Raw genomic sequence first — 11,393 nt, 5'->3', positions numbered from 1 at the left:
TCTACCAATGTAACGGATCTCCAACCAAGAAATTTTCATGCAAAATTATACTACGTAATGTTATAGCAACGCGATTTTTGCAATTCTAAGGGAGTATGGTACAATCTTTCTCAAGAATATCATATTGATTTTTTTCTAATTCGATCCGCCGTTACGTGTTCGTCGCAAAAGACACGTGTTAGAGGAATTGTCAAGAGAATTGGTCCAGGTATGTTAAGGCTATCCCTTCTTTCTTTTTGGCATGATCTATGCGACACGAATGAAACGAGAAAATGCACAACCTCCATAAATGACTCTATTTATAGAAGTATTAGATATGCCTATGTTCTTGAATTCCCATATGTCTTATTATTTTATCGTCTGTTCATGGGTCTCAGAAAATACGTAGGTTGATAAAGTTTATTTCATGATATTACTCAAAGGCATAATGGTACTTCTCATGCATTGCATTCATTTACATTGACCTATAACCAGATGGCGTTATATATGCATATATATATATATGGGATATGAAAAAAGGTTACGAAGTTATATACGCACCACCACTTGATCAGCTGGTATACGTTAATGAATTGCCCACAGTGGCCGAGATGATATCATGGGATGCCCTCAGAGGCTTGATGAAGTTATGAATGCATATACCTATGAATGGTATGACATTTATATGCATATGCATGATATTATAAATATGAAGTGATTCACAGAGTTATTTAGATATACATGTCGAGTCTTTTACTCCATGTTTCTCTCATGACTATTATTTAGTGATTTTCATTCCTTAAATACTCGATAAATTATTTGTACCGAAGTCCCTTTTCCCTGGGGATGCTGTGTTTCATAACCGCAGGTCTCGATAGACAGGTCGAGAGTCCTCCAAGTCGGCGACCAGCTCTGCGGAAGATGTTGGTGCACTCCATTTGCTCCGTAGTTACTTGTTTGGTCAGTATGATTTAGATGCGTATTTTTTGGTATGGCGGGGCTCTGTCCCGACCTTTATGATAATTATGTATTCTTAGAGGTTTGTAGACAGATGTCATGTATATAAAAGATTGTATGGCCTTGTCGGCCTATGTTCCGTGTACGAGTGATCGTTTTGGTCTTATAAGCTAGTATGTCATATGTATAAGTGTATTCCCTCATGCTTTACTCTGGTTCATTTGCCTATGATAAAATGATACGAAAGATACGTTACGTTGGTACTCGGTTGAGTAAGGGCACCGGGTGCCCGTCGCGGCCCATCGGTTTGGGTCGTGACAAAAGTGGTATTAGAGCAGTTATGTCCTAAGGAGTCTACAAGCCATGTCTAGTAGAGTCTTGTTTATGGGTGTGTTGTGCACCACACTTATAAGAATGAGGCTACAGGGTATTTAGGACTACCACTCTTTCTCTTACTCTAGATCGTGTGGTATAGCTCAGTTGTAAGAACTCAATTTCCTAAACTCTATCTTATTCATAATACGACGATGCCTACATCCAGAAAGATGATAAGAGATATAGTTGTGGAAGAGTTAATTTAGAGGAACTCAATTTTGCATGATGCTCATGGTGAGAAAAAAAAGCAAAGGTGAAGAAGGGTACGAGACACCTAATTAATGAAGATTATTAGTATTCACAAATCAAGCAGAGAAATCTAAGCATTTTGAGTTACCTTCAACAGTAACAGAGGTATGTACAATTGGCCACACACATCTGATTTATGTCTTATGGGGGCTAACAAAAGTAGTATAAGAGAAGGACGGATATCAAGATCCGGCTGGGGTAAGAGTAACCCAAAATGGCGAACGGATTCTTTGTGTTAGTTGACATTTCCGACGGATATAGCAAATGTGCTAATAGATCTCCTTGTGAGATACCCAGATGGTGCACTCTAAAATAGTACAACTTGATATGAGTACTACAGAGATAGGAACTGGAAGCCTGGAAAGGATAAATATTATCTTAGTGTGACTAGCGTCCCTAGTATAGCGAGTACGTTAAACAACCCGAAGAGCCACTGGATGGAGCAAAGGGGAGCTAAAAGTAAAATAATGTCTTGTTTGAGTTTTCAGAATAAAGTGATAGACATAAATATTAGCAGGAAATAAGAAGAGAGTTAATGAAGCATTATGAGTAAGATGTGATACATGGATGACAACAGTAGATAAAAAAGATGACAGTATTATAGAGTCTATAGTCAAGTGAAGGAAAAGACGAGAGATGACAGGCCTTGAGATAACAAAAGATTATAGTCCATAAAGTTATATCCTCATTTCGAGAAATAAGTTCGGGACTCCAACGTGATTACCAAAAGGAAAAATTAGACCTTAGAGTAATAAGATATCAACATGGACTAATGAACAAGATAAACTACACATGAACTAGGGACTGAGTAGTAGTCAGCATAATGAGAATTTCAAAGATTGCGTCCCGGCGATAATAGAATAGACGACAGAAGAATACCCTTTAAAATTCCTTCAGGAAGATGCTTCCCTAAAGCAAGAAATATGAGCAAAGTTAAGCTTAAGGGACTGTATGTGCCAGTTAGACTAAGTGTCACCCTCGTGAGTAAGGCATTTTGTTATCCTTAGTACAGAAGGATTACCGCAAGGCGAGTAAGGGTCATTGATGATGTGAAAAGACACTAAAGATGAAGAGGTAAAACATCTATAGGTAGATCGTCGTAGCACAAAATTTAGTTCTTCCCTAAAGGGAGGAATATGGTGTGATGTGGCATTAAGTCAGAATTAAGTGGTTCTAATAACTATGGAATGGTATAGGAAGAATGCGATAAAAATGAGAAAGGGATAAGATTACACTTATTCAAATCCTACAGATATGCTATGATTCCAGAACATTATGCAAGCACGACGTCAGGGAGAGGAAGTAAGGATTCCTACCCGAGATGTTATTGGTAGATATGGAACCAGTGCGAGACGTAACTTAAGACAACGGATAAAATCCAAGAAGATTACGCGGAATATTGATATGAAATGGGCCAACGAGTATTTAGTAGTTGACCCAGGAAGAGCCTAATTATGGCTAAACAAGAGGACACAAACAAATCAACAGATTGTGCAAGACGAACATAGTGAACCCCAAAATGGGGAATCCAGTATCGCAAATATGACATCGTGATCCTTGAGATATATTCAAATAGCAGTTGGGGTAGTTAAAGGTAAATGAAAGAGAATGCCACTGGGAAGACGGTCAAAATATTAGATCAGAAGCAACCCTACAAGCACCAGGGCATGGAAATAAGTAACTAAGGATAATTATAGGCGGGGAAGAACATAAAAATATTCCGTCAAGTATACAATGTGATAAGCATGTAACTTTACAATAGCCAGAAGGTCTTCCTAAATACTACAATGAAAGACTAGCTGAGGAAATAAGGAAGAAGGCTTCAACCTAAGCACAGTGACCAAAAAAGGAAATGATCTTGTAACAATAGTCTCAAAACAACATTGCATGCACTCCATAAGAAGTGGCATCTAGCGTGGCTAATGAGCGGGAAATGAAACCTAAAGTAATATTCGAGACCATATGAAGTGCAAAAAAATTCGACATGCGTGTGAATTAAGATAAGCTAAGTATGCATGCAACAAGGGGGCAGAAAGACCAGGAAAAGTAATTGTTTATGATAAAAAAAAGCTTAGATGGAACGAAAGGAATTATTTTATTATTTATCCAGAGTCAGTTACGTTGTGAACGCATTTAAAATTTTGGAGTATTATCCATGCAGCATATGTATTGACATTCATACAGTTGTAGAAGACTCCGATATAAGTTAAACGAAGGAATTGAGCCCAGGGCATTGACAAAGGATTGAATTGTTAGAAGATTGTCTCATGGATATTCCATAGCGCTCATGAAAGGCTAAAGTAATAACTAATACCAAGAGCCACAAATCGGAAGATAGCTTAAGTCTACGTGAAGGCTGATCAGAAGGAAGATGAAACTAAAGAGTGACACCAACTAAGTAAATATGGAGTTTGATTATTAGACCGAGAAAATTATAGACCTCACGATTGAGAACATTGCAGGATCACTCTTAGATATCAGAGGGATAAGAGAGATAGTACAGTAGCCATATTCTATAGTGCCTCTATGATAAAGCCAGTGAGAAAAGTAACAGCCTCACAAGAAGTAAATATGAAGCTCCCACCAGATTGTGTATGCTCCATAGGTGCAAGTGTTATAAGAGAGCTTCAAGTTGTGTATGTGAATTATACCTATGTGGAAGGGAGGTCCGAAAGAGATAGAAGATATGATGCGAGATTTTAAAGTAAGTAAGGTAAAGGTGAACAAGGTACGAGATACTCAAATGCAGAAGATTGTGAATAGTCCATACTTCTTATAGAAGGCTAGAAGCACTGGGATTTAGTATCCTGGAATGATAACGGCGTCGTCAGAGGCATATCTTCCAGCTTATGGCTTCTAGGTACCGAGAGATCTAGTCAACATAGTAAAGAAGATTTAGAGACAATGTGATATCTCGCTTGATGATCCAGAATAACATAAGGAAATCTATAGTGCAAGCAAGTTGAAGGAAGGTGGCGAGTAATATAAATAGATATGTGCAGGTCGCAAGCTAAAGTATGGTAAAGCGATGAATTTTTAGGAAGACATGAGTAAGGATAAGGAAAGGCAAGTGATAAGGTGACGAGAATAGATAAATCCTCGGGATTAAACCCATTAAAATAAGAAAGCTCATGGTTTCTCTAAGTTAGGGAAAGCTTAGTATAGCTTGAATGAACTGAAGGGAGTCTAAGACTAATAGCATTTAGAAGAGGTGGAATGCTGCCCTGGTAGTAGAATGAGGGTGTAGTTGTGGTAGATAAAGGATGATGTTTGGGTAATGATTTCATGAATTGTATAGGATTAAAATACCCACGTAAGGTAAATCACATTGAGATGTTATGAAATACGATTATGGAATTATAGTATTATATCGCCCCCAGGTGGATTAGGAAAATCACTTCAAATGTTTCATGATGCAACATGATCCCTACTGATTATGTAAGATGTTTCAAGTTATCAGTAGTATATTATAGAACAATATTGAGGTGAATCTAATGGATGGACAAAACTCACAAAGTATGAGATGAGATTAGGCCGTCATTCTTAAGATAAACAGTAATAAGGAAGCATTAAAGGACTTAGACTTATGCATATAGGAAAAGCAACAAGAGTAACCTGGAGTTTGGCAGCAGACCTCAGTAACTATTCGTGAGTTCAACAAAGTACCGAGCAAAGAACTTCAATATACCTATAGATGCCCACAGGGATATCTTGTCAAGATCTGTATATATTTACAAAGTGAGGCATAAAGATTGTCTAAAACAGGAGGAAAAAGCAAAGAAGAGTCTCATAGGCACATTTACAAGGCCAGAGTCGTACAAGCTGCATGATAGAAGGTAGCAACAGTTACGAGATTGGAAGGATTCTGCGGTTTAAGTCATGGTGTGAGAAAGAGGTCTAAAGGTGGAAATTCCCTAAGCTTTGGATTTATTCACAGAACAGTTGCATCGATGGCAAGGAGAGTACTAAAGTATTCAGAAGACATAAGTTATGAAAATGATTAGTACATTAGTCAACATTCGAGAACGAATATTCCAAAGAGGCGAACGAATATTCGTGAAAGTATGTCATAAATAAATTGATGAAAGTTCAAAAATGAGATGTTACATCCCGCATTTTCGTACGTTAAAATATTGTCGTAAGCTAATCAACGTAAGATCGAGAATGAAATTATTTTGAGATTATAAGCATTATGCTATTTCAAACAAGTGATGAGTAAATTCGTGAAGTTGAGAGGGTAAGAAAATCGAAGAAAATGAATTTCATCGAAGTTTGACATTTTGGGATAAAATAGGGTCCGAGCTAAAATACTCGGTATTTATGGACTAGTACCATACAAGGTACCACATGGACATGATAGTAAGATGTATAAGGTGTGTTTAAAGTGAGTAGTAGTATAAGTAATTTGAGATGATTGCTAATTAATATTACCCCTAATTATTGATTTTAGTGAGAGATTAACAATTAATTAGAAGTTTGTGGTTAATTATTTAAGTAAAATTTTGGATAATCATTACGGGACACCACTTCCACGTGGGATTCTAGAATTGTGGCAGCAAATTGCCATCTAATTAAGTGCTTAAAGAGGTGGTGGAAATAATTTAAAGACATGGGCACCTTATCTCATTCTTGTTGAAGAATTATATTCAAAGACCTCTCTTTAATTCATAAAAATAGAATGGAAAACGTGATTTGCTTCAGCATGAAAAGCCATCCATATCTGAGATCAAATTCACCAAAATTGAGGTGTTCAACATCTACAAATGTAACAGATCTCCAACCTAGAAATCTTCATACGAAATTATACTTACACAATGTTATAGTAACGGAATATTTGCGATTCTAAGGGAGTATGGTGCAATCTTTATCAAGAATATCATATGGATTTTTTCCTAATTTGATCCATCATTACGTGTTCATCGCAAAAGATGTGTGTTAGAGGAATTATCAAGAGAATCGGTCCAGGTATGTTAAGGCTATCTCTTCTTTCTTTTTGGCATGATCTATGCGACACGAACGAAATTAGCAAATACACAATTTCCATAAATGACTCTATTCATAGAAGTATTAGAGAAGCCTATGTTCTTCAATTCCCATATGTCTTATTATTCTATTGTCTATTCATAGGTCTCAGAAAATACGTAAGTTGATAAAGTTTGTTTCATGATATTACTCAAAGGCATAATGGTCTTATGACACTCCAAAAGATTTTATTGACGTACTTCTCATGCATTGCATTCATTTACATTGACCCATGACCAGAAGGCATTATATACGTGTATATATGTATATTATATGTATATGGGATATAAAAAAAGCTTACAGCGTTATATACGCACCACCACCTGATTAGCTGGTATACGTTGATGAATTGCTCACAGTGGCCGAGATGATATGATGGGATGCCCTTAGAGGCTTGATGATGTTAGGAATGCATATACTTATGCATGGTATGACATTTATACGCATATGCATGACATTATAAATATGAAGTGATTCACATATTTATTCAGATATACAGGTCAAGTGTTTTACTCCATGTTTCTCTCGTGTCTATTATTTACTGATTTTCATTCCTTACATACTCGGTACATTATTTGTACCGACGTCCCTTTTTCCTAGGGACACTGTGTTTCATGCCTTCAGGTCTCGATAGACATGTCAAGAGTCCGCCAAGTAGGTGATTAGCTCTGCGGAGTATGTTGGTGCACTCCATTTGCTCCGAAGTTGCTTGTTTGGTCATTATCATTTAGATGCGTATTGTTTGGTATGGCGGGCTCTGTCCCGACCTTTATGACAATTATGTATTCTTAGAGGCTTGTAGACAGATATTAGGTATGTGAAGATTGTATGCCCTTGTCGGCCTATGTTCAGTATACGAGTGATCGTTTTTGTCTTATAGGCTAGTATGTCATATGTATAAGTGTATTCCCTCATACATTACTCTGGTTCATTTACCTATGATAAAATGATACGAAAGATACGTTACGTTGGTACTCGGTTGAGTAAGGGCACCGGGTGCCCGTCGCGGCCCATAGATTTGGGTCGTGAAAATGCACCTTAAAAATCGTTAGGTGTCGACTCTTCTCTTTTAATCTTCTCCTTTAAAAGAGTTATCACACGTCGAAACCCAGCTTTTGCAACGAAGAAAAAGGGGCACGACACTTATTTCACCATATCAATATCACGAATAACATATAAAATCTATTGCGGCACATAACCCGATGTCGCCGGATCAATATAAAATCCTCCCTTATTTCACCATATAAATATCAAGAGTAACATATAAAATAAGTTGTGATGTGCAAACCGATCCCACCTTTTCAATATCAAGTCCTCCCATATTTAACCATATCACATAATCCTCCATTATTCCACTCGTTGCGGCGTGCAACCCGATCATATCATATTATAATTTATCAATATCATAATCCTCCCTTGTTCCACCCATTGCGGCATGCAACCTGATCCACAAGGAATTTAAATTAACAACAACAATCCAATACTCAATTTACAAGAATTTCTATAATTATAGGGTATGAGGAGACGACAACAAAGGAACCACGTAATAATAAGAGGAATGCAACAATTATTATAAGACAATAGGACAAGTGAAGCACATGACAACTAAGGTGTGCAAGTACAACAGTTAAGGCAAGTAACAAATAAGCACACAGTCATAAAAGAAACTCAACAAATAAGAGGTAACAAGACATTAAGGAATCCAATAACTTCAGCTAAAGCATATAAGGACGAAACAACAAGTAAGAGGTAGAACATGTACTAACAACGTCAAATAGAGCATTTAAGAGTAGATTAATAATGAATGATCTAATATGTCATGACAGTTAAATTAAAGGCAAGACAAGAGTCTAGATAACCTAAATCGGTCAAATACTACATATAGATCGTGTACCCACTCATCACCTTGCGTACAAGGCATTGAGATAACACAAATAGCACAATCAACCCAATCCCAAGGGTAGTTTCCCCCACACAAAGTTAGACAAGTTACTGTAACGATCGGACCTGTCGTTTTGAGAGTTATAGCCCCGTTTATTACCATTTCTACTTCTTTGTGTGTTATTTAGCTATATTATGTTATATCGGGTTAGTTGGTTCGGGACCAGAGTGGTTTCAGAGTTAATTGAGACACTTAGTCTCTTAAGTTGGAAAATTCAACTGGATGTTGACCTATGTGTAAACGATCTTGGATTTGAATTCTGATGGTTTTTTTAGATCCGTTAGGTGATTTTGGAATTAGAAGTACATCCGGGATGTAATTTAGAGGTCAGTGGTAGAATTAGGCTTGAATTGGCAAAATTGTAAATTTGGCGATTTCGGTCGGCAGTGGAAAATTTGATATCAGGGTCAGAATGGAATTCCAAAAGTTGGAGTAGCTTCCTAGTGTTATTTTTGATGTGTTTACAAAATTTGAGGTTATTCAAACGTGGTTTGGTTGGTTTCGGCATCGGTTGCCGAATTTGGAATTTAGAAGTTCTTTGGCTTGAATCTGAGGGTAATTTGATGATTTGATGTTGTTTTGAGTGATTCGAAGGTTCAACTAAGTTGGTAAAATAAATGTTCATCCTCGAACGGAAATAGAAAAGTACCTAGATTAGTGAAAAGGTGTGTATTTCTACTCCGCATATCCGACTCAGTCTCCCACGTGACTGACCTCTCCACTGCACTCGAACTAAAGGATAACTCTTACACCTCAACTGTCGGACCTTCCAGGCTAGAATAGCCATCGGCTCCTCCTCATAAATCAAATCCTTGTCCAATTGGACTGAGATGAAATCTAACACATGGGACGGATCACCGTGATACTTTCAGAGCATGGACACACGGAACACCACATGAATTGCTAATAAACAAGGTGGTAGTACAAGCCACTAGGCCACCCCACCCACTCTCTCAAGAATCTCAAAGGGTCTGATATACCTAGGGCTTAACTTACCCTTCTTTCCGTACCTCATCACACCCTTCATAAGTGAACCCCGGAGCAATACCCTCTCTCCAACCATGAATGCAATATCACGAACTCTATGGTCGGCATAATTGTTCTGCCTAGATTGAGCTGTGTGAAGTCGATCTTGAATAATCTTGACCTTATCCAAGGCATCCTATACCAAATTGGTACCCAACAACCAAGACTGTCCCTGTACAAACCAAACAACTGGCGAACTTCACCGCCTACCGTATAATGCTTCATAAGGAGCCATCTAAATGCTTGACTGGTAGCTATTGTTAAGAACCTCCGAAGTCTATAATATAAGCTCGAAGCATATCCTCCAATATTTGAATAGTGAACTCGGAATGTCCGTGCATCTAGGGATGAAATGATGTACTCAACTCAACCTGCGTTCCTAATTCAAGTTGTACGACCCTCAAAAAGTACGAGGTAAACTTAGTACCTCGATTAGAAATGATATACACGGGCACACAATGAAGAAGGACAATCTCGCTGATGTAGATCTCAGCTAACTGCTTTGAAGATTAGGTAATTGTCACTGGAACAAAATGTGCCGACTTGGTCAACCTGTCCACAATGACCCATACTACGTAGAAATTCCTCTAAGTCCATGGAAGTCCAACAACAAAGTCCATAGTTATACACTCCCACTTCCACTCAAGAATCTCTAGCATCTAAAAAATTCACTAGGCCTCTGATGCTCGTACTTTAACTATTGAAAATTTAGACACTGAGCTACATATGCAACTATATCCTTCTTCGTTCTCCTCTACCAATAATGTTGTCGCAAATCCTGATACATATTGGCGGGACCTGGATGAATAGAATACCAGGAACTATGGGCCTCCTCAAGGATCAACTCATGAATTATATCCATATTGGGCGCACAAATACAACCCTGGATCCGCAAAACTCCATCGTCTCCCACAATAACCTGGTTGACACCGCCGTGCCCCACTGTGTTGTTAAGGACAAGCAAAGATGGATCATCATACTGACGCTCTCTGATGTGCTCCTACAAGGAAGACTGAGTGACTATGCAAGCTAAAACATGACTGTGCTCCGAAACATCTAACCTTACAAACTGATTGGCCAAAAACTGAACATCTACAGTTAGAGGCCTCTCACCAACTGGAATATACGCAGGCTGCCCATACTCATAGACTTTCTACTCAAGGCATCGGCCACCACATTGGCCTTCCCGGGATGGTACAAAATGGTGATATCATAGTATTTCAATAACTCCAACCATCTCATTTACTTCAAATTGAGATCCTTTTTATTGAATAGATATTGTAGGCTCCGATGAACCATGAATTCCTCACACAACACGCCGTACATATAATACCTCCAAATATTCAGCGCATGAACAATGGTTGCCAACTCTAGATCATGAATTGGGTAATTTTCTCATGAACCTTTAACTATCGTGACGCGTATGCAATCACCCTGCTATCCTGCATCAATACTACTCCGAGCCCAACTCGAGATGCGTCAAAATACACCGAGGAGGATCCTGAACCTGTGGGCAACACTAACACACACGTTGTAGTAGAAGCAGTCTTGCGCTTCTAGAAGCTCAACTCGCACTCATCCGACCATCTGAATGAGGCATTTTTTGGGTCAATCTGGTCAATGGGGCTTCTATGGATGAAAACCCTTCCACGAACCGACGATAATAACCTACCAAACAAGGAAACTCCAGAACTCTATAGCTTAAGTAGTTCTAGGCCAGTTCTGAATTGCCTCAATCTTCCTAGGATCCACGTTTATGCCCTCTACCAATACAATATGCCCTAAAAAGGGGACTGAGTCTAACCAAAACTCACACTTGGAAAAATTGGCATATAACTAACTA

This window comes from Nicotiana tomentosiformis, chromosome 5 (genome assembly GCF_000390325.3).
Source record: "Nicotiana tomentosiformis chromosome 5, ASM39032v3, whole genome shotgun sequence".
Taxonomy (NCBI): Eukaryota; Viridiplantae; Streptophyta; class Magnoliopsida; order Solanales; family Solanaceae; genus Nicotiana; species Nicotiana tomentosiformis.
The sequence above is the reverse complement of the archived record's forward strand: the minus strand, read 5'-3'. Positions refer to the sequence as shown.